The sequence below is a fragment of the Phycodurus eques genome, chromosome 8 (genome assembly GCF_024500275.1).
Source record: "Phycodurus eques isolate BA_2022a chromosome 8, UOR_Pequ_1.1, whole genome shotgun sequence".
NCBI lineage: Eukaryota > Metazoa > Chordata > Actinopteri > Syngnathiformes > Syngnathidae > Phycodurus > Phycodurus eques.
In genome coordinates this window covers 24,515,590-24,539,892 of record NC_084532.1, presented here as the reverse complement: position 1 = coordinate 24,539,892, position 24,303 = coordinate 24,515,590, and the positions used below count along the sequence as shown (strand labels likewise).

Below are 24,303 nucleotides of genomic sequence, written 5' to 3'. Positions count from 1 at the left end.
AAAAATATTTTACAAAACCACTGAAATTTGAAACAGAATGTGTGTATTTTACCTTGAAAATTTTGCGTAATTTAACAATGAAAACACTGCATTTTTCACACCAACAATTTATCTTTTAGCTTTAAAAGCATATATATAGCTAAAAAAAATCTACACGAAAACATAACAACACTAGCCATAGAAAATGCTGCATTTTGCCATAAAAAAAAAAAAAATCTACATTTCGCAATAAGTACACTGTATTAGCCCCCCCAAAATGCTGTATTTCAACATAAAAACACTGTATTCAGACACAAATTTTATATTTTGCCATAAAATTATTTCTATTTAGCAACAAAAATGCTACATTTCACCATCACACTGTATTCAGCCACCAACATGCTGTATTTTACCATAAAATACTATGGAACCACAAAATGTGATATTTTACAATAAAAACATTATATTCAGCCACAAATGTTTAGATTTTAAAACTGAAAAACCAATATTGAGAACACTACTACACGAAAGCACCGCATTTGGCCAGAAAATGCTATAGTTCCTCATAGAAATACTGCATTCAACCAAAAAATGCTATAATTTACGAGTATGAAAATACTATATTTAACAACAATAAATCCCATATTTTGCCACAAAAGAAGCTGAATATCACCCTAAAGCCACCTAAATGTCATTCATTTCCACAAAACAATATATGAAGCAACAGAAGTGCAACATTTAACCACAAAACCACGACATATATATGCAGAGAAATATTACACCTGGGCAACAAGTACTCCAGTTTCTTTCCTTTCACCTCAGCTATCTCGGTCATCTTGTGCTGGCCATCAATGGAAATCAATAGCGATCTTCCATTTATGTATACAGTGAACATTAGTCCTTATAGGTTTTAAGATCCGGTGTGATTTGTACAGATATTTCCAAATCTGGTCATCCAGGCACCTTGGTGGGAAGACAAATAAGGGAAACGTATTTCTTTTTTTTCCACAATTTAAAATTGCTCCCGTGGAACCTTGATTTAACGGACCCAGAAACAACGGACTTTGAATTTATCTGACAGAATGGACAAAGTCCGTTGGTTCCAGAAATGGCTGCTGTTGTTTAACTGGCACCACGCGATTGGCACAATCAACAGACACTGGTAGCCGTATTTCCGGGAATAGATGCTGTTGTTTACTTGGGCGCCCGTCAGGCATCTCTCGAAAATGCTATACTTATAACAATAATAATAATAACTTGGATTTACGAAACCCAAGTCCGCTTTACACAAAGTGGACAAACGAAAGAGAACACTAAACATCAAAAACTGGGTGCAACAGGTGAGTTTTGAGTTTCATTTTAAAACTGTCCAGAGACGTGGCAGTGGGGATCTCAGAGGGGAGAGAGTTCCAGAGGGTGAGGGACTGCCACCCTGAAGGCTCAGGCTCCATGGGTCCGCAGGTGGGTGCGAGGGCTCATGAAAGCGATGCCGACTCGCCACCAGCATGCCGTTATCATCATATATCAAAAGAAACATCACAAGAACATTCAAAAAAGTAGGGCTGTGGGGGGAAATTTTGTTTTAAATCATCTAACTCGGCTAAGAGAACCAAAAATTTCTGCCTCGAGGCAATAAAAAAATATTACTAAAAGATTTTCAAGCATTTTTGTGCCACCCAGTAGTAGTAGTAAAAAAAAAAATTAAAAAAAAATGTAAGGTGAAATTTAGGTTTTTTGGGAGCGTGGCGATTACTTGATGAAATATCTATAGAATAAAAAGATTCGAAAAAGATTCGGGAGTGACAGGCCTGGACAAAATTAAAAAACATGAACGTACAAAAGTGCAAACTGAAATATTGTAAATTGTGATGAAACTAAAAATACTGCCTAGCGCAGGTTACAAAATACCTAACTTTTGTCTATTTCCTGTGTTCCAGACACACACAAAGCGCTCCCCCAATGACCAAGAGGTGAATCGATTCAGAGGATTTGCTGAATCGATATCGAACTATTGCAATGCAACGATTAATCAATATTCTTACCCACCTCTAAGAATGAGTCATTTTTCCTCCTTTTTTTAAAGCCTTGCAGAACTCAGCCAGTTTTGAGGGGGTGGTATTGTCTCATGAAAATGAGCCTTGAGTCATTCCTCTGCAATGGGGATTGGTGGTTTTCGACATTGCAATGTCACAATTTGGGAAAATGTCAGGAAGGCCTGTCAACATGTGCGCGTCGGACACTTCAATCAGCCGCGCTGCTACTCGTTACATGTCACTGAAACCGATCAAATCACGTCACACTCGTTTAACCTTGCCCCTTCCATTAATCCAGCATCTCTCTCTCTCACACACACACACGCACACACCCAGTGAGCAATGGACCCCGTGGCTGAATGGGTGGTCCTTAAACGCCCCTCATTTCGAAAACTGACTTATCGTGCTAATCAGAGCGCTACGACGGAGCGCGGTGGTTATCTGGCAGAGAGTGGTGCTAATTGAAAGCCGCCCGTCCTAATGTACAGATACAGAATGGGAGTGAAGGCAATTACAGAGCAACGGTGCACACGCACGCATTCCATCATGTCCCAACCTCGCCACTCTAAGCCTTCAAATGAATATGTCGCGGCTACATGTGCTTTGTTCCCACCAGGGAGGCCAAACTGTTTCACGGTGTTTTACTCGAGTTGCAAGCAATATTTGGAAATCAAAACATTAAGAAGAAAAGACAGCAACCCTTAAATCAAGCCATTTATGTCAGCAAACGGCAGCTTAACATCAATGAGCTGTGAGTGAAAAGCTTGAGCAATTAATTGCAGTTACAAGTGGAAAACAGCATCTTATTCATCTATTTTTACATGTAATAAAACATTTTATTTTGAAAATAAAGGACAGGAAAGAAAGACAAACACTACCTACTATCATACTTCGTCAAATAGTGGCTAGCATGAGTTTATTAATTAACTGCAGAGGGCAACAGACATTGACATGGAAGTCTTTAACGATAATAATATTCATAGTAAAATATTAGTATCATCACGTCATATCAATAATAATAGTAATCATTATGATGATTAACATTAGTATCGTTTTATTATTATTATAAATATAACACTTCAAATAATATATAATAATATAATATAATCATTATTCATTATTATTGTTATATTAATAATAGGCGGCACGGTGGACGAGTGGTTAGAGCGTTTGCCTCAAAGTTCTGAGGACCAGGTTTCAATCCCCGGCCCCGCCTGTGTGGACCAGCCAGTCAGTGGGAACTAGAATCAAGGCTGGTTGCAACTTTTACAATGTATGAGAGGCCGTTTAGGGACAATATTCAGGATTAGCTCTCACATAGTTTTCAAATGCTTTCACACACACAAACTACTAAAAGGCTCTCATAAGGACTACTCAAACACTCTCATTGCACGAGTCTTGCTCTCATAAAGACTACTCAAACACTCATTAACACTACTCAAACACTCTCATACGCACAAATCTTGCTCTCATTAACACTACTCAAACACTCCTATATGCACAAGTCTTGCTCTCATTAACACTACTCGAATGCGTTCATGCGAGCACGTCAATCACATTCTCGCACACATCACTGGGATTCACAAGTTTATGTCAATCATGCTCACACGTGAATAGTGTAAATCTTTTATTAGGTAGTTCAATTCAAAAAGTGAAATTATAGAGATGAACTGCACACTCTCAGAGAGCATTTGAGTAGTGTTAATGAGAGCAAGACTCGTGTTTATGAGAGTGTTTGAGTAGTGTTAGTAAGAGCAAGACTCGTGCATATGAGAGTGTTGGAGTAGTGTTAATGAGAGCATTTGAGTAGTGTATTAACACTACTCAAATGCTCTCATTAACACTACACCGTGAGAGCAAGACTCGTGCATATGAGTGTTTGAGTAGTGTTAATTAGAGAAAGACTCATGCGTATGAGAGTGTTTGAGTAGTCATAAGGAGAGCATTTGAGTTGTGTAAATGAGAGCAAGAGTGTTTGAGTAATGTGAATGAGACCAAGACTCGTGTGGATGAGAGTGTTTGAGTAGTCTTAATAAGAGCAAGATTAGTGCGTATGAGAGTGTTTGAAAAGTGGCAATGCGAGCATTTGAGTAGAGTTAATGAGAGCAAGACTCGTGCGTATGAGTGTTTGAGTAGTGTTAGTAAGAGCAAGACTCGTGCACATGAGAGTGTTGGAGTAGTGTTAATGAGAGCATTTGAGTAGTGTATTAACACTACTCAAATGCGTTCATGCGAGCACGTCAATCACATTCTCGCACACATCACTGGGATTCACAAGTTTATGTCAATCATGCTCACACGTGAATAGTGTAAATCTTTTATTAGGTAGTTCAATTCAAAAAGTGAAATTATAGAGATGAACTGCACACTCTCAGAGAGCATTTGAGTAGTGTTAATGAGAGTATTAACACTACTCAAATGCTCTCATTAACACTACACCGTGAGAGCAAGACTCGTGCATATGAGTGTTTGAGTAGTGTTAATGAGAGAAAGACTCATGCGTATGAGAGTGTTTGAGTAGTCATAAGGAGAGCATTTGAGTTGTGTAAATGAGAGCAAGAGTGTTTGAGTAATGTGAATGAGACCAAGACTCATGTGGATGAGAGTGTTTGAGTAGTCTTAATAAGAGCAAGATTAGTGCGTATGAGAGTGTTTGAAAAGTGGCAATGCGAGCATTTGAGTAGAGTTAATGAGAGCAAGACTCGTGCGTATGAGTGTTTGAGTAGTGTTAATGAGAGCAAGACTCGTGCGTATGAGAGTGTTTGAGTAGTGTTAATGAGAGCAAGACTCGTGAATGAGAGTGTTTGAGTAGTCCTTATAGTAGTAGTCCTTAGTCTTTCAGTAGTTTGTGTGTATGTGAAAGCATTTGAATAGCAAGTGTGAGAGCTAATCCTGAATAATGTCCCTAACGGCCCTCATAACAATGTGTGCTTTTTTTCAATTAACACCCATAAAAACAGAGACTGTTCATTTCTTTCTAAATTTAGAGAATGAGTTCCCCCAGTGTTAATCGAGCAACATCAGTGCCAATTGAAATGAGGTTGTGGTTATATGGAGGAATCTACTTGGCATGTCCAGAGGTCCTCAACCTGGTGTGTGTTGCCAGCTTTCATCTTAGCCAGAAAGTCCTGCGCGAAGCAAGCTTTAAGCTACTTTGCAAAACATGAAACTGACGGCACCGGTGCGCTTTATTCCTCAGTAAAAAGCTTGACTAATATAATAAACACACGCTTACAAGCTTCTAAAGCCGCACGTCGCTAACTGTCTCCGGTGGTTCTGATTTGGCGTGTGTACACAGGGAGGCCTGGGTCTTTGTTAGCGCACCACTAATGTGTATTTATGTGGGTCAAATCCTCTTACGTGTGTGCCAGTAAACAAGGCTAAAAAGGGGGAAATGTCATCAATGCTACAGGGGGGTGCCGGGTTCATCAGGAAGCACGCTGACATTATCAAGCGCGTGGTCCTTTGGTATTTCAACATATGTCAACATAGGCGCAGCCAATCAGTGGGTTGCCATTTATGAATTTAAGGGAGACGTTCATGTTCGATCGCATTTTTTAATGTTTTTTTTTTTTTTTACAGTACACTTCATGCTCTCCCATGTGGGAAAGTAGAGCCACAGTAGCTAAGTGCACTTTGCAGACCTTTATCGAATGCCAGAAGAACATTAAAACACAAATGCAATGAGAACACACTCACACAGAAGCTGGTGTCGGCCACAGTTCACACCCAGACGCTCACACGCAGAGTCGCCCATGGCGCCCTACCAGACTCCGCCTCTTCAAGGCACAAACACAATAATATGCCCTTAACATCAAATAGGTTAACATGAGTGTGTTTTAATATTTTTTTTAAATGTGTTTAAAGTGTTTGGGATGGATGTAATTATGAGAACATTGTTTTTTATGGTCTCTATATTGTGGAGTTTTATTTCGGGTGGGTCTGGAATATATGCTCCTCCCTCCCGATAAATGGGGGGTTCATTGCATCATGAAAAAGGGAGATCCAAAGATTATTACATTTGGATTCCAGAATTGTGTTCATGATAAAACTGGAAAAAGGAGAACGGCAACATGCAAGATTTGCAACTCAAGGATAAGAGACAAAAACTACGACATCTAACTCCATCTGTCACTATAAAACCCAGAAAGACAAGTAAGCTATGTTAACTTCCCAGTTTAGCTCACGTATAGCTGGTCAAACATGAACTAAGCTTCATGTTGGTTATGCATTTAATAGCGATGGTAATAAAGTAACAGATAATACAAAGACTGGTTTTGTGACCATTCAAAAAAACAAACACAAAATGACTGAATAGCTGAGTAATATATGTACAGATACTGAGTTCAAAGTGGTTGATGTGTGAAAATACTGTATGTTGACACTGAGCAAGCTTTTATGACTTCTTTTAACCAAAGCTTGAAATCTAGTGGGGACGCAACTTAACTTTTACCACAATAACTTGGGACTTTCTTGAAACATGAAGACCTGAGACTTACTTACGTACTCCCACATGTGCTTGTTACAGTGCTTAGCATACTGTATGTATTAAACCAGCACCTATAGTAACATAATTGGTATTTACCAAAATCATTATGCAACTAGGTGGTACTGAGTCACTAAATAGCATCAATAGGAAAGTAAGAAAGAATTATTCCCTGAGAGCAGTTCCGCCGCTCGACACCAAATAGGGTGGATCTGTCCATCGTGACATGGAAAAAAAGGACCCGTTCCTAAAAGTGAACAGGAAGTTAACCACTTTGGATTTATACTTTGACAAAATTTCCCAGAAAGTTAGATTTATTTATTTTCTTTTGCCGGACACTAGTGTCAGCAATCGACACGAAATTTAACAGACATGTTGATCACAACATGTTGAAAAAAAAAAAGAAAAAAGAAAGAAAGTCTTAAGAAACCATGGCCAAAATTGAACAGGAAGTCATCTATTTTGGGTTGAAGCAGCCACTTTGACAAACTCCCCTGGAAAGTTTGATACCAGTTTCACCGACCGTCATGAAATAGAGTGAACACATCGATCATGATAGGACACACAAAAAAGTCTCATGGCTCCATGGCCAAAATTGAGCAAGAAAGTCGTCCATTTTGCTTTGAAGCGGCCGCTTTTGGCTCGTGCTTTGACGAACTCCCCTGAATCCAATCCAAAGAATCTGTACTAAAAAGACGCCATGGCTGGATGGATGGATGCATGGATGGCCTCTCCTCATTTTTATGACAGGTGGCCTTGTAAATTTCTTAAGCGACAGTTGTTCATGTAGAATATTTGCATGCTTAAGTGGCAATGCGGTGGAAATACAATACATTTATAATGCTTGAAAAAAAGGCACCGTCAAAACATTTTTAGAGCCTTTCAATCAAAGTCAATGAGGTTTTCCGGTGCTTGTCTTTACGAAGCATAAAATAAAATAAAATTGCTCTCTTTTTTTAATGTTTCTTTCTTAACTGGAACTTAACTTGTGATGAGCACATTTCATGACCCATGCAAGCCGGTAAAAGCCGGAGCCCGAGATGCAGAGTGCTGACAGCTGACAACTCTGTTAACACGTTAAACGCTTACGTGGCACGTCTGAAGCCAGCTTTCCTTCAAGCACCGTGTGGCTCTTTATTACAAGACGACGACGGGGTCCGTTTGGCAAATTTTGACCCTCTTCCCGTTGTTACATGGAATTTTTGTCCATCGATCGCAGGGCTGCGGGGAATCTGAAACCTGCACATTAAGGTGCCATAAGAATGCAGTTACAATGGATAGGTGCCAAAAACGTTCAATCGTGTCTTCAAAGGTGGACTAAATTTCCTCTATTGAATTCATCATCCATCATCTAATTGTAATATCAAAATATTTTATGATCATTTTGGGTGGGAGAAGTTTGTTTTAACTATGGATTTGGCATTTGATAAAATTTCCTCCATTGACTATGGGGGGGGAAATCAATGAAGTCCTCTTTCATTAATTTTTCATTTTTAAATATTTTATATTAATATAAGCGGGAATAAAAGTATATGGAAATTGTGTAGGTTTTTTTTCCAACATAGATTTTTATTTCAAGAATATTTTTTGTTTAAACTAGGGGTTTGCCATTTGACAAAATATCCTTGCTGGCTATAGCGGAAATAGATTTATTTATTTTTAAAAACATTTTAGAACTGTGTTTTCCTACAAAATGTCAATTAATTAAATCATATCTATGAATTATTATTATTATTCATTTTTCATTTGCAAATATATTTTTTATACATCAGGGATGGCAGAAAAAGGACATTTTGTTTTGCACAGTGTCGCTATTTCAAGAATAAACTGTGTTAACCAGGCACCGGCATTTGACTAAATGTCCTTCATCATAGATGAGGAAAATGAATACATTGATTACATTTGTTAATGGAATGGGAACATACTGTATCTGTGTGAATGTTCTGGGTTCCTGTTTTGATGCCAATGAGCAGAAGGTTTGCGTGGAGACTTCCTTGAGACAGAAAACTAGTTCTGAGCAAATGAAGAGACCGGGGAAATCGAGGCTAAACTAAACTCTTGTTAACTTGACTCATAGGCAGCAGCATATAGCATTCTCTCCACTTAATGTCAGTTTGGAGCTGGTCCAAGATACAAGATGTAAATATAATAAATGCAAGTACAAGATGCAAACATAACATGCTAGAGGGAGGGGGTGGGAGGGGGGAGGGGGGAGACAAAAAAAAGTTGATAGACGCTTTCTGGAAAAGGATTCCAACTTGGAATGTGATAGGATGACATTTCACATTCATGAGTTGGCCAATAAAATCAAGTAAAAAGTACAACGCTATTGTTGAAAACATGCGGTTTCTAAGGCAACATCATAACAACATAATCTAGTTCGGTGCTGCTATTGTTTAACAAGATGGCCGTCACTTCCTGGATATTTTCCCCCAGCGGAAATCATGGAAATAATCCGCGCCGAGGTCAAACTGTCGCCATTGTACAAAATAAATAAATAAATACATTATTTTAAAAACAAAAGCAACAATCAAAAAACCTTTATTAAGTGTGCAAGCCATTTTTTTAAGTAAAATGTTAACACTGGGTTGTTTTTTTGTGCATCTCGGAGTAGTGGCATTTAAATCAATGGGGAAAATTGATCTGATATAATAATTGCTGTCAAGGAAATATGTTCAAGTGATACATCTTGACTGAACGAAAAGCTTTGTATGTATGTATGTATGGATAGGCTCCAGCACGCCCAGCGACCCTAGTGATGGTAAGCGGAACGGAAGATGAATGAATGAATGAATTCATTAATGTAAAATGTGTCAGAATCATAGTTTGTGGTGTATTTCCACAATTATAAAAAATAAATAAATAAGAATTGGTGCCGATTACTCGCTGTTTTTCACTTTTCGCTGCGAACCTGTGAATACTGGACTGTAATACATATTGTATTATATTTAGATTTGAGACACTTTCTTCTTTTAAACCCCGCCCCCTGGCACCGAATGCTGATTGGACAGGAGCTAAATTAGGCGCTGCCAGACACGTCGCTAACCGCGGCTATTGAAGCGCGTCTAATATCGACAACAAAGAGGAGACGCGGGCTTCGAAATTAATTAGTGAGCGAAAGGAAGGAAGAGAGGGAGAGCTACAAAGAGGAAATCCTCTGAGGAAAACATCTTTGTCTTATTGGTTGCTCCTTTGGAACTTGTGTGTGTGTGTGTGTGTGCGTGTGTGTGTGTGTGTGTGTGTCTGTGTGTGTGTGTGTGTGCGTGCATATATACAGGGTGGGCCAAAACTAGATGCAGTTATCCCTCGTTTATGGCGGGCGTTAGGTTCCGGATCAACCACGCAATAAGGGAAATCTGCGACGTATTGACCAAATATTTGGGGGGGTATTCGTACCTTTCTTCTTTGCTTCCATCTTTGCTTTATGCCTTCCTACCTTCCTTTCGTCTCTCATTCCTTACCACCTTCATTCCACCTCACCTGCTTTTTTCCATCTTTCCTTCCTTCCTTTCATTTCTGACCTTTTTTCTGCCTTCCTTCCCCCCCAACCTTCTATTTTCCTAGCATTTGTATTACTTCATGACTGCCGTCGTTTATTCCTTCTCTCCTTATTTCTCTCAGACCTGCTTTTAATTCATGCAACCTTACATCCATCCTTCCTTCATTATCTTAAAACTGCTTTTCTGCCTTCCTTCCTTTCCTCCCACTTTCCTTTTTGCCTACCTACCTTTCGTTCTCCTTAGATTCCTTACCTCCTTCCTTCCACTTCAGATATGCTTTTTTAAATCTTTCCCTCCTACATTCCCCCCTTCATCCCCCCTTCTCGCACTGATAAGTGTATTGTGATTCATTTGTATATTTAGAGTTTAAACTATTAAGTTTGTGGTTCACTGAATACTGTATGTGTGTGTGTGAGTGTGTGTGTGTGTGTGTGTGGACTGCTCTTGTGTCTGCAGATGCTAATCCCAGCACTGCTGGCGGATTGCGAGTGTTTTAAGAGATTACAGATTGCAGCCGGCAGTGGCAGATTAGCTGGCGGATTGACCGGCGCCATCTCACATATACTGTAGCTAAATAACGACAATGGCAGATGACCATTTTGGCAGATGTGCAATACTTTGGATCACAAGCTTTTTCAAGGATGCATAGGTGGCATATGATGTGGTATGCTTTGGATGGCATCCCTAACCCTTGATTGAAACCTGACTCTGAAACCTGGATTGAAACCGTAATTCAAAACCTGAAATCTACTTTGAAACCCGAATTGTTGTTTGAAACACTAACCCAGGCTTGAAATACGATGTGGTATGCTTTGGATCATCACATTTTACTTCGGATGACTGGACAGAGCGAAAGATAGTTTCTCTATGGATAGATTGGAGAATGTTATACATTGGATGTGATAGATCGATGTATCGATATTAGAAGCATGAGAAAGAACTCATTATGATACATTGCATTTAGCACATAGCACTAGTACAATAAGAAATATTATGTATTACATGCCCCCCCCCCCCCCCCCCACCAGGGACGAAAAGGCATCGCCTGCATACACAAACAACAAGCAAGGACACTCCCAGTGGACTATGCAGGCAGTGTGGTCGATAATTACACGTAAAAACAAACCCACGCAGGATGTCGATCAGTCGCGGCGGCCATGGAGTGACAAAACAATATTTAAGTGGCTGTTTGGCGTGTCATGCTGCTTTTCCTTCATGCTTCTTTTAGTGCGTACGTTCTAAGATGACGACGAGCGCTTTTGCGGTATCTTTAGCTCCCGCTGTGACGTCTACGGGAAGTCCCGCTTCCATCATGAAAGACAGACAGAAATTGGGAAAAAAGGGCCACTCGTGTACCAGAGCATTAAATCATCGACGCTCTCTGCTACACATGGATGATGTAATGCCAGCCAATACACCAACTATAACAAATAGCCTGCATTTATAACTTTCATTTTTGACTGACACTGAGCTACCAATGTAACAGTACAGCCAAACCTCGAAAGTCAATCGCCCTTGAGGTCGCACGGTTTGGACTTTGACCAAAATTAGCAACCCACTGGCTCCACCCAAGGTCGTCATGGTAACAAAAAGATAGATAGACACTAGGCGAAATGGATAGCTTTGGATAATGAGCATTTCCTTTCAACAGATGGACAAGACAGATGTATTAAAACCTTACTTTAAAACTCTAACCCTTGTTGAAACCTTAACCCAGACTTCAGCTATGACATGGTTTGCTTTTCCTTCTGATAGCTTTTCCAAAGATGGATAGCTGGCGTTTGATGTGGTATGCTGTGGACCGTAACCCTAACCCTGGCTTAAAACCTTACTCTGAAACCCAAACCATTTTTTTAAAACTCTATCCCTGGCATGACACCTTATCGACACACGTTAACCCTTGTTTGAAACTCTACCCAAGGGTTGAAATATGATGTGGCATTGTTTGGATGATAAGCCTAACCCTTGTTGGAAACCTTGGTTTGAACCCAAATCCTGGCTTGAAACCTTACTCTAAAACCCTACCATTGTTTGAAACTCTATCCAAGTTTGAAACCTGTTTGATTCCATTTTATTCTCTTATTTCGTACGAGGGGTAAAAAAAAATTCTAAATCCAAACACCGACCCAAAACCTAATGAGGTTTGACTGTAGGTTTATAACTGAGCGCAAGAACTGCATTGCATCATCGCGACAGCTGTTTCTACTATTATGCCTGCCTTATTTAAGCTACAAATGAGCACGGGCATGCCTGTAAAATCCAATTTTTTACAACAGCGTGTCAAATGCGAATGAGAAGCTTTGATGGCGGCATCAGCAAAATGGAAAACTCCTCACGGCCAGCGTATTCATCTCGATTTAGCCGTGCAACGATTTCACACAGTGAAGCCTTGACCACAGTATACAGTAGTTCCCTAAAAAGAAAAAGATAGAAATTCATTATTTTATCACTACAGGTGCCAAATGGATATCATTGCGCCATTGTAAACATGAAGGCCACTTAATTACAAGACTACTTTTGCATTTAAGGTCCACCAAATTGTAGCGCTCAATGACTCACAATGAAGCCCAAACCAACTTTTTTAGGGCACAAAAAAACTGTTACGGTGCACTGGAAAAACACAACTTGAAAAGACGAGCCCAAGAGAGTGAGAGTGGAAGGAGCCGAGATTTGAAGGAGGGCAAAAGAGAGCGCTCAATAGTTTGTCTCTCTTTGAGCTTCAAAACAATACTCGAGAGGTTACTATGGCGACCGGGCTCGCCTGCCGGGACCATACAAGCGCATGTAAGGAGCAGCGGTGGGGGGTCAAATGCAAGAAAAGATTAACTTCTTGAAAGTAGCAGCGGGGGAAAAAAATCTAATAAAAAAATTAAAAAATCCAGTGAAGACCAATATGAAGAATTTGTTTTGACCTTTTATGTAAGACTAAGCGCACATTTGGACTAATTCATTATAGCAGTAGTGTAAAAGGTTGTTATAATACTCATCACCGGCCACATCAATGATTCAATACACAAACTGTTTGCAAAATATACTCATAGGGCACTGTAATAATAAAAAAATGAAAAAAAATATATATATATATTGTTTAAGCCTAGAAATTTTTTTTAAACATACAACTTTATTTGTATTTTTTTATTTAATTTTAATAATCTCTGCTTTATATTGAGACATCAGTTTCTAACTAAAAAGCATGGTTCCTTGCCCTATAAAAGATGAATATTGATCAACTGATGAACATCCACAGAGCAATATTACATATATTTGCTAACCTTACTTCATGTTAGAAACGGCTCTCAGTGTCACCGTAACACACCTTTGAGACTTCCCCATTTTGTTGAAAAAAAAGTTGAGATTTTCCATTGAACTTCATATTCAATGTATTAAATAAATGTGATGCTGTTCGAAATGCATATTGTTCAAGTTCCCACACAAAGAGCAAAATATGTGAGCTTGCTGTCAGGGTGGACAATGACAGGGTGGACCGTTTTGGCTAATGTTAGCATTTTTATGAGCACATAAGGGACCTTCACTTGGCAACAAGGTTCAGTTAGCAGGCTGATTGTGTACTGATTAACAAGTATGTTCCCTATTTCGGAAAACTTTTTATATAAGTTGACTTTTCCCTATGACAGAGTGGACATGTTCAGCTTGACCACATCCAAATGCACACATAGGTTGAAAGTGACGAAACATACGTATATATATATTTATTCTTCAACAATCTACTGTGTCAGCCTCCATTGGAGAAGGATAACATGCTGGTCATAATGTCACTGAAAACATTAGGATTCTTAAAGGAGCAGTTACCCCATAATGACAGGGTGAACTGCAATTCCAGGGACACACACAAAATTTTCAATATGATTATGAACATAGAATATACATGTGCATGATCAAAACATTGTTTTATCCAAAAACAACTTGTTGTGGACAATACAGTCATGTAAGAAAATGATTCAGAGGCATTTAACCATTTCTTACATAGTAGTGTGTGAGACATGCCAAAATCACATCCAGTACAGCCAATGAAGAAAACTCATTTTAAGAGACTTTGTTCTGGTATGTGTGCAAATGTTCGACCATGTAACAAAACCTCAGAGTTTCATTATTCCGCTACATTTTCATGATGACTGAATGATTCTGATGAGGACACCAAAGGCACTTTATCGTGATATTGACCCACATATAGAAACACGAGTCAATCAGAACTGAGCATTACCTTGAACGGGCGGGTGTCCCTACTGACGTGGCCAGTTAGCATAGTAAGCAAGTAGCCCCGTATAGGGCAAGGAAGGAAGCACCTTTAGTTAACCTAAACTTACAATAAAACATAAGGAAGAATATGAGTGTATATCATTACAATTGCTTGTGAAGAATTCTAAAAAAAAAGCAGCCCACAACTAAACAGAACACGTATTCGAGTACAGCTACCTAAAACACCAACTCCCGAATAAATGACATGTGTGGACAAAATATTAAGAACTCTGTCAAGCGCATCCACCAAAACAAGACTACAGTATAAAGCTGCTGTCCACTACTACACGTGTACCTAAAAATGTGGCAGGTGCACAGCAGCGTGCTCCTCATCCTGCCCACTGTTTAACTTGGTGCTGAAACATCCCCCTCGGGCCATAGGTTGGACACCGCCCGCCCACAAACGGACGGTACCCCCGGTGAAGCCCACGGTCAAAACGTGTTGATCCGAAGTCAACTTTATGGCTGTCTATTTCTCGGCTTCATGGGGGGGGCGGGGGGGGGGGGGGGGGTGAATGAGTGACGTGGTGATGAGAGGAGACGCCGCTGAAAAGCAGCAGTCTTGTGTGCGGCTCACACACACACACACACACACGTTTCACTCAGGGGGATGCGCGTACCCACGCATACACTTAAACATCTCAATGCACCAGCACATATTGCATTGCAGTGATTGGAGTACATCGTTTCACACACACTTTTAACGCCTGTCCTGCACTTACCTTTGCACAGCAGCAAAAAGGAGCACACTTAGTTCCCATTTTGAAAAAAACAAACAAATTTCAATTAAAAAAAAAAAAAAAAAAGCAGGTTTAGTGGTGTTCCCGTGTGCCTCCTCCTCTTCTTGGTTTATTCACACATCCACAGAGAGTTGCAGCGGGCGCAATAATCCAGTTTTCCATGCCGGAGAGAGCGCGCGCAAGCTTCCTCACATCTTTTCTCTCTCTCAATCGCTTTTTCCAAACTATGCCGGTCTTCTTTCAGCACCTCCTCCTCTGCCTCCTCTACCCTCTCTCTCTCGCTCTCTCTCCCCGAGGTTGCCTGGTTACCTCCTTCTGCCGCACGCCAGCCAATGGGGGGCCAGGGCTCCTCTTAACCCCTCCGATGCCAGACTGTCCTATTTGCAGCTTTCAAGGAGTAGGGAGAGGGATGGGATGGGAAAGTGTGGAGGGGGGCTGACGTGGAGGAAAAATGTATATTACCAAACTATAATGAGGAAGAAGAAGATGAAAGGACTGTGGGGTTGGAGGGGAAGGAGGCACTCTGGGCTCGGATTGAGTTTTGAAATAACAAAAAACAAAAACAAAAACGGGGAATAAAATTATGCGGTTATGTTTTCAGGGCATTTGTAGTTTTTACCCCCTAAAAACTGAAATGAAAATAGGTGTTAACCACTGTTAATATTAAAGGCGTCATATCAGGAACAGCGGCACGGTGCACGACTGGTTAGCACATCTGCCTCACAGTTCTGAGGACCCGGGTTCAAATCCAGCCCCACCTGTGTGGAGTTTGCATGTTCTCCCCGTGCCCGCGTGGGTTTACTCCGAGTACTCCGGTTTCCTCCCACATCTCAAAAACATGCACGGTAGGTTAATTGAAGACTCTAAGTTGCCCGTAGATGTGAATGGGAGTGTGAATGGTTGTCTGTTTGTATGTGCCCTAGTGAGGAGAAGCGGTACAGAAAATGGATGGATGGATATCAGGAACAATTGACTTTTTAATCAGGGCAGCACGACGCACTAGTGGTTAACATGTCTGCCTCGCAGTTCTGAGGTTCGGGGTCGGAATGTCCTTTGGAGTTTGCGCGGGTCGGCCAGCCGGTCCTGCGCATCGAGATACTTTAATCATCCACAAGGGAAAGTAATGTGCGAGGACGCACCCGGCCGCTATTTGAGGAAGTAAAGTATTTCAAATCCTACTCAGTCGCTATTTCTCTTTTATGGGCTGCTGGCCCACTCACATTCCATCACCATCCTCCCTCACCAACACCGTGTCGCTTTCTTCGCATGCTTTACATCTCGGCTCGGCCATTTGTATTCGATTAGAGAAACCGAGGATGCATCATTTGTGGCGCGACTAAATAGAAGTTTACCGAAACGCCGTCTTCGCATGACTGTACATCCTCGGTACAGCAGGGAAACTCACTGACAACACTGCAGTAAGAGTCCACATTCAAATTATTCGGAGAGACTGCTTAAGGGCTTTGGTGCTGCTGTTTTGGTTAGCAATTGAAGTTGAAAATGACAATTGAACGACTGAGAAAATTAGACTCAATACCTGTTTTCCCCCTATCTATATGAAGGATACATTTATTTTACAGAAATTAGAAGTCACCCCACCACCTAGGCGGTACGACTTTCGTTACCATGGCGACGAGGTTGCAACTACTAGCACAGAGTGTGTTGGGGGTGAGCACCCATAAAGACAGTAAAAGCACAGGATGAAATATCACTTGTGGAGGAAAAATGAGACACGTTTTATACCAAAAAACTATATTTAATATTTTTGTTAGCCTCTGTAACATTATGCAGTTTGTACATTAACACTTCACTTATAGGAAAAAAAAACAAACAAAAAATTACTTAAAAAAGATTTATTGCGCATAAAGTTTTTTTTTTGTTTTTTTTAAATTACCTAAATAAATGCTGGAAAACAAACAGTCCTTAAATGCAAATGTATTGCACTTAACAAATTTACTCTACTGGTTTAAAAAAAAAAAAAAAGTTTAAAGTCACTGTAACATTATGCAGTTTCAACATTTAATTCAGTGACTGTTTCACGTACCACTAGAGGGAGCATGCATACCACACTTTTCGATCTATTGCAGTAGCGGATCCGTGCATGTGGCACATGCAAGGGACAGCAGCAAAGAAGTAATGGTCACTTTTTGAGAAAAAAAAAGTTTTGGGGAAACTCTCAGGTTGGAAAAATACTATCATCTAATAGGGATGAAACTGTTTCTGTTTGTTACACAAACCTTTTCCAGTTATAGCTACCAAAATCAGATTTTTTTTTTGCTATTGAAGTTGCGCAATAAAGTAGACATGCAGGTCCAAAATTGTCTACAAGTGGATGTTTTGGAATGGTATGTAACGTAGTAGAGCAACAGGCTCACCAACTGCAAAGTATGGTATGCTCTGCTAACGGCAAACATTTGTCCCGCTTTCCATCTGTGAAGCTAGTTTGAAGTTTGCCACTTTTGCAGAGAGAAAAGACCTACACGCGTGCCCTCGGGGAAGGGAAATGATGCGCACAGCGGCGTATCTTGCTATGCAAAGATAAGACACCTGCTTTCTCCTCTGATATTGTCGCAGCATGCTAATGATGTACAGAATATCGTCCCGAGAGACAGAATTGGATCCCAAGTAGGGATGGGGGCCCGTTTCTTTGGGACAAGAGGAGTTTTGTTAACCGCTACTCCCTGGATGAGTGATATACTTTGAAAACATTCCGCGCTTCAATTTTCCACATATGACGTAGTTTCCCCTTGACTGTAGTGATTGTCTTATAGCCAACGGTGACCAGATTCCCTTTTTTTCCTCGGGGCTACAGGAATTTGAAAATCATTCCACTGCTCAGATACTGCTTTCTCTCGTCAATCGGTCGATTTTTTTGCTTTGACGTGTGAGCACAAACTTGAGAAATGAGTGCTGTATGGTGGGAGTGACTCACTTCACAACAAGCAGCAGTTCGGCGGAGAGAATTAGTGAACGACTCTTCAAAAAAGAGGCTTCAAGCTGTTTATTACCACTCTCAGCTGAAGGTCACTGTCAAGCTAAACATAACACATAGAGAATTGCATGTTGTGTTTTCAAAACAATTACATAGCCTCTGCTAGCCTAATGCTAACATACAATGGCAAACACCAAAGGCACACTGGCTAACAATTAGCATCTATATAGCAGTGTTCTTACTCTTTAAGAAATGGAAATCTGAACACAAACATGTAGACAGATAATATAACAAACCACTCAGCCATATGTTCTTTATCTTCTGCAAAGTTGTTTATAAGCTGTAATATTGTACATTAGAGCGCAATATTTCACATTAAACATATTTTCTTTGTTTTTTGGGGAGGCTGGAACAGAAGTGTCATGGGCGTATCAAAAACGTGAATTGAGTAGCAGCATAAGAATGATCATACATAATAAACATAAGGATCAGAGTCATATGGAGGTCAGAGGGCGCCTTGACACACATACGAGCTCTGCACCTGCAAAGTTACACTTTCCCTTTTCTCTGAGATGTTGATTAAGAATTAATCATCCATTCATTAATCAGAGGCTATTAATACATTCTGAAAAGATCTGCAGTTCATAATTTGATACAGACAATTATTCTAAGAATATTCACTGCTCGGGTCAAATTGGATAAACTTTGTGTGTTTGGTAAATTAGCGGCACAAAGGCAGTGTTAGCAGTTAAGGCAAACTAAATGAGGTGAGCACAGGACCTCAAATGTCACTTATCTGGAAAGATAACATGCATCAAGAAGCGAAGAAGAGTAAAAAAAAAAACAAGCATTGGCATTAAAACCCAAAAGATTTCATCATCAAAATGTGGACGCCATTGCTTCCTTCCATACATACTACTCTATCTACTACATACGACTCTATCGTATCTCGTTTTCTTCGGTCATCAGTTGACAGCTGTAAATAACGACGTCCTTTCCCGGCTCCGTCGATATGTCTGGAGGTGAATTTACGAGATTAGCGGTGACCTGTTTGCCCTACAAGCTCCCACAATGCAACAGTGCCGCGTCCTATAGCCCGACATATAAAGCTTGTGTTTGCTCTTTTAAGAGATCGCGGGATCCGTCTTAGCGGTTCAGAACTTTGTGGGGCGTCTTTGCATGTACAAAACACTGTGGCATGCCCACACGTCTGCATCTACTAGTATTACTATCCATCCATCCATTTTCTGAGCCTCTTCTCCTCACGAGGGTCGCGGGCGTGCAGGAGCCTATCCCAGCTGTCATCGGGCAGGAGGCGGGGTACACCCTGAACTGGTTGCCAGCTAATCGCAGGGCACATAGAAACAAACAACCATTTGCACTCACAGTCACACCTACGGGCAATTTTAGAGTCTCCAATTAATGCATGTTTTTGGGATGTGGGAGGAAACCGGAGTGCCCGGAGAAAACCCACGCAGGCACGGGGAGAACATGCAAACTCCACACAGGTGGGGCCGGGGATTGAACCCGGGTCCTCAGAACTGTGAGGCTGACGCTCTAACCAGTCGTCCACCGAGCCGCCCTAGTATTACTACCATTCCTCAAATAATGAATCAGTAAACCCAGATCATGAGATAACGTCAGTGTCTGGTGTGACGTGTAAACAACAGAGAGTGACAATCGCTTTCGACACAACAGAGCGGAAGAATAAGCGCGAGAAAGGCGGACAATCCCAGCTGTAACAGCAATGGCATCGTTAACGGGACTAATGAACCGCTAATATTTACCCAGCATCTTTTCTACTACATTTCTTTCATGCCCTGCTTCATTCAACACCATTTTCTGCACTGAAAGTTCATGTCAATGTATTGATGTGGTGTGGAGTACTAGATACAGACTGATAGTAGCGTTCATCCACAAAAAAGCACACGGCCGAGGTGACTCCAAAGGACTACAAGAGTAGAAAAACCAAGCTGTGGTTTAAAAAAAATAAAAAATAAAAATAGATCTCTTGGTCTCCACTGGACCGAAGCACCGGGCTAGTGACCCCGCTTGACCTCTGTTTAACTGGGCATGTGCACTGATCGCGGCGGCACGATGGCAGGGAGGACCGACACAGTGGCAGTGTATATTCTCAATATCGTGAATGAATAATTCAAGGTTGGCTCTTTCCCATAAAATGTTGTTCTCATTCATTTTTAAGCGGCTCGGTTACACACGCCAGCTCGGCTCCGACACACTGCCCGTGCCGCGAAGGAATTTAGAGCCTTGAAAGGTCTTTCGGTGGTGAGGAAACGTTGCTGATTGTCAAATGTAACGAAATTTGGGTCCCCGTCCCACACATTTTGCTCCAGAAAGCCTCGATAGCATTGAGATTTAATTCTACTTGTCACGGGTTCAAGGTATCCTGTGCTGGATGTAACAAAGGAGCTCCAGAACATAACCGTCACCAATCTTTCTGAAACTGGACAGCACATTTCGCCCCTGAACTATAGTCGAGATTAGTCATTCTCAAAGTGTGGTACGAGTACCACTATTGGTACGCGGGCCCCTAATTGTACGCAGAAGATTCACAGAATTATATGTTCAAATATGTTACAGTGGCTTAAAGGTTAGTTGTTGTTGTTGTTTTTGTTTGTTATTGATCATGTACGGAACATTCGTTGAGTACCATTCAGTTGTATTTAACTTTTAAGTAAAATATATTTGCATTTAAGAACTAGTCATTTTTAAAGAATTTATTTAAGTACAACTTTGTTTTAATTTTATGTGCAACACATCTTAACTGAATATTTTGTAACCTTTTTTCCCAATATTTAAGCTCAGTGTTAATGTTCAAATTATGCATAATTTTATAGTGCCGATGAAAAATATCACACTTTCTAGTAATGAAACTGCTACCTCATTGTTAATGAGGACTTTGGCCTACTACCTACTGTATTTTAGTCATTGTGGTCGTACTTCCAGTATTTTTTGAGGCAGTACATGGAGCAAAAAGGTTGACGGGTACTGTTCTATATACAGTATTTATTTGCACACATATTGAAGACACTGTGTGCCGGATAGAACAAAGCAACCTCAGACCCTAATCAACAAGTCTTTCCAATACTGGACAGGAAATGCTACTCTATAATGCTGCTATACTCTCAAGATTTAACTGTGCACCCTGTGCTGGATGAAGCTAATGCATTAATGCGTGCCTCGATAGTCTTAAGATTTCATAATAAGTTATTTCAGAGACAGTTGTAGGTTTTTTTCTCTCTTTAATAATACTGTACCATGAGTGAGAATGCACATCCACTTATCACCGTCTGGCTAAAATGACTCAAATACGGCTTTCATTACTATGACAACCAAGGACGGCGCGAGAGCATTGGGACAGAGTGAGGGCTTTGCGGGGTGTCCAGGTTTGTGGCTATATTTGGAGACTCTAAGACTCCCACCAGGGCAGCGTTCACCGCGGCGCGTCCAGACTGCAAAGGAATGCCGCGTGCACAAAGCCACCACCACTAGCTAAATCACCCACGTCCAACACGACCTTTTAACGCCTTCTTACTGAGCAACCCACCTGAGAGTCAGCACACCTGGTATCCATGTCAGAGCTCCTCAAAGGCGGGCAAATGTGCACCTGCAGGACAAGCAGAAGGAGAGGTGAGGGAGGGGGGCACGACATTAAGAAAAAGCACTTGTCAGGTAGCCCATTAGAGCAACATTACAATAGTTTTGTGTGTGTGTGTGTGTGTGTGTGTGAGAGAGAGAGAAAGAGAGAGAGAGAGAGAGAGAGAGAGAAAGACCCTCCTTTTGTGCCTCTCGACGCCAGCGGGAAGATGAGATCATTACCTGTGACTGCGAGGCTAATGTAGCACAAAGCTGACAAACACACACACACACACACACACACACACACACGCACACGCACACGCACACACACACATACAGAGAATGGATGAGGCTAATGTGAGCGCACTTCGGGAACAAAAACGGAGACGACCGCGGGGCTCGTTTCCATTTGGACACCGTGACGGTTCCCTTTTTTACAAGCGTCGTGGCGAGATGATAAGAGACAAGAACGGCGGGACGTCTAATTGGACACGTGACGGGAATGAATCCCTCCATTTTCTGCCCCGTCAATGACTACAACAGCTGCAGAGCCGGTGCGCCGTGCGGAAGTTAGATCGTTAGTGGAGGCGAGGCTTGAGAAGTTATTATGTTTTGTTTGTATCTCTGTTGCCGAGGCGGCCGATCGGTAGTCGGGCGGGGCCTGTCGTGGCAGCAATCCCCGAACCCGTTGGTGGCCACCAACGGTGAGGGATGCCGTCAAGCTGAAGAAGAAGTCCTACCGAGCCTTTTTGGCCTGTGGGACTCTTGAGGCAGCTGATGGGTACCAGCTGGCCAAGCGGAATGGAGCTTTGGTGGTTGCTGAGGTAAAAACTCAGAAGTGGGAGGAGTTCGGTGAGGCCATGGAGAACGATTTCCGAACGGCTTCAAGGAAATTCTGGTCCACCATCCGGCGTCTCAGGAGGGGGAAGCAGTGCACCATCAACACTGTATATAGTGGGGATGGGGCAGGGCTGACCTCGACTCTGGATGTTGTGAGCTTTTTAACCACCTCTGTGACTTCAACCCTAGAGATCGGAGAGACCTCCTCAGAGACCAGAGACTCTGCTTCCTCATGGGAAGGCCTGTCGGTGGAATTGAGGAGGTCTTCGAAGTGTTCTCCCCACCGACTCACAACGTTTAAGAAGGGGGACCAGAGGGTGTGTTCCAACTACAGGGGGATCAGACTCCTCAGCCTCCCTGGTAAGGTCTATCTATTTCTGTGGGGGGCACGGTGCCCTAGTGGTGAGTATGTCTGCATCACAGTTCTGAGATTCAGGTAAAATCAGAAAACGAAATTTAAAAAAGTTGTTCATACATTTTTTTAGAAGGTTATGGACCAAAGAGGAACCAATTTGAGACAGGGGCGTATTCAGCTCATTACCACCACCCACAGGACAGGAGTGGAACAGAATCAAATGCATCTGTCGACTCCTTTCGATTCGCAGCCTTCTGCACGAAGATTATGTCTTTTTTCGATATTAAAAAAAGTAAACAGCATGATGACGGAACTGTTTAAATACAGTTTCTCAGTGAAACAGAAAAGTTATTGGAAGAGACTTGAAGAGAAGTGGAAATCTTCAACACCTGATGAATTTAGCCAGTCAGCTTCTTGTTAGAGATCAGCAAGGTGTGTAAAAAGTACTGAACCACTGAACAAATTGGACGTGCATTTAAAAGTTCTGAGACAGTCAGACTTGCCGCGTTCATCTATAAAGGCTATTGAGCATTATAGATTTATCCGGAAATTCTACCAGATTATCTCAAACCTTTTTGTGAGTAGTGTTTAAACATGAACACTCCATGACTCTAAACAAAGATCAATTATGCAAAATAAAAACAGTCTGAGGACTGTTATTTTATCAAGTCATTTTTCCCCAGTGGGGATGTTTAACATAAAGCCATGCAGACAACGATAAGTGGCAAAATAAATGAGTTGTAATTTCCTAGTGTACGTTTTTGCATTTGGGGAAATGCGGTGACTCCACTTCCACAGTCATCCCCTCTAAATTGCCTCTTTCAGTTCCATTTTTGTTTCTACTTTCAATTACTTAAGCATCATTGCTGAGGCGAAACGGAATTAACCAAGTCATTTACAAAAACGTGTTATGTCTTCTTATTCGTCTTCTCGCTCGCCCTCTTCTTCACCCTCCCCAACGCTACGCGGCCTCTTTCATAATCATGTTGCAATCATGTGCGTGTGAAGCAGCATATAGGAATATTGCATAGCAAGTGCACATTAATTTCTGGCAAAGAAGAATATGAGATGAATTAATCATGGCCGACAAGGTTGTCTGGAGTCTTATCCGTTCTTCTCATCGGCGGCTATGATGCGCTGCAGGATATTAGCGGCAGCCGATGGCAGACGCCTACATTTGTATCGACTGAGTAGTTGAGCAGATTCAAGTACAGGACATGCAACATATATTGTATATGTGCACTTACAGTATATCATACTGTATGTGCACTTCCAAGCATAGGCAATATACTTTAGTGCATATGTGCATGTTCATTGTAGTGCAGTATATTTATACAGGACATACTCAAGTAAATACGCCATGACTGTTCCATTTAGTATAGTATGCATTATATACAAAGTGTTAAGAGTTTCAAGCCTGGATTAAAGTTTCAAACTAGGGTGAGGGTTTCAAATTAGGGTTTCAAGGCTGGGTCTAGGTTTCAAATTAGGGTTTAAAGCCTGGGTTAAGGTTTGAAACCAGTGGTACGGTTATGAATTGGAGTTGTAAACCAGGTTAAGGTTTCAAAGTAAGGTTTATAA

General features: G+C 41.3%; 1 protein-coding gene across 8 annotated transcripts in view; it reads right to left on the bottom strand.

The window, feature by feature from the left end:
* Positions 1 to 21,550, bottom strand: part of dab1a (DAB adaptor protein 1a) — a 99,513-nt gene extending 77,963 nt beyond the window's left edge. For 7 of the 8 annotated variants that reach the window (XM_061684446.1, XM_061684450.1, XM_061684451.1 and 4 more), the window contains exon 1: positions 14,978 to 15,254. The gene's annotated coding sequence lies outside the window, so the exon portion shown is untranslated. Of the gene's footprint in view, positions 1 to 14,977; positions 15,255 to 21,495 lie in introns of those variants that run through there. The other variant, XM_061684445.1, reaches the window with a different exon arrangement.
* Positions 21,551 to 24,303: the final 2,753 nt, after the last annotated feature.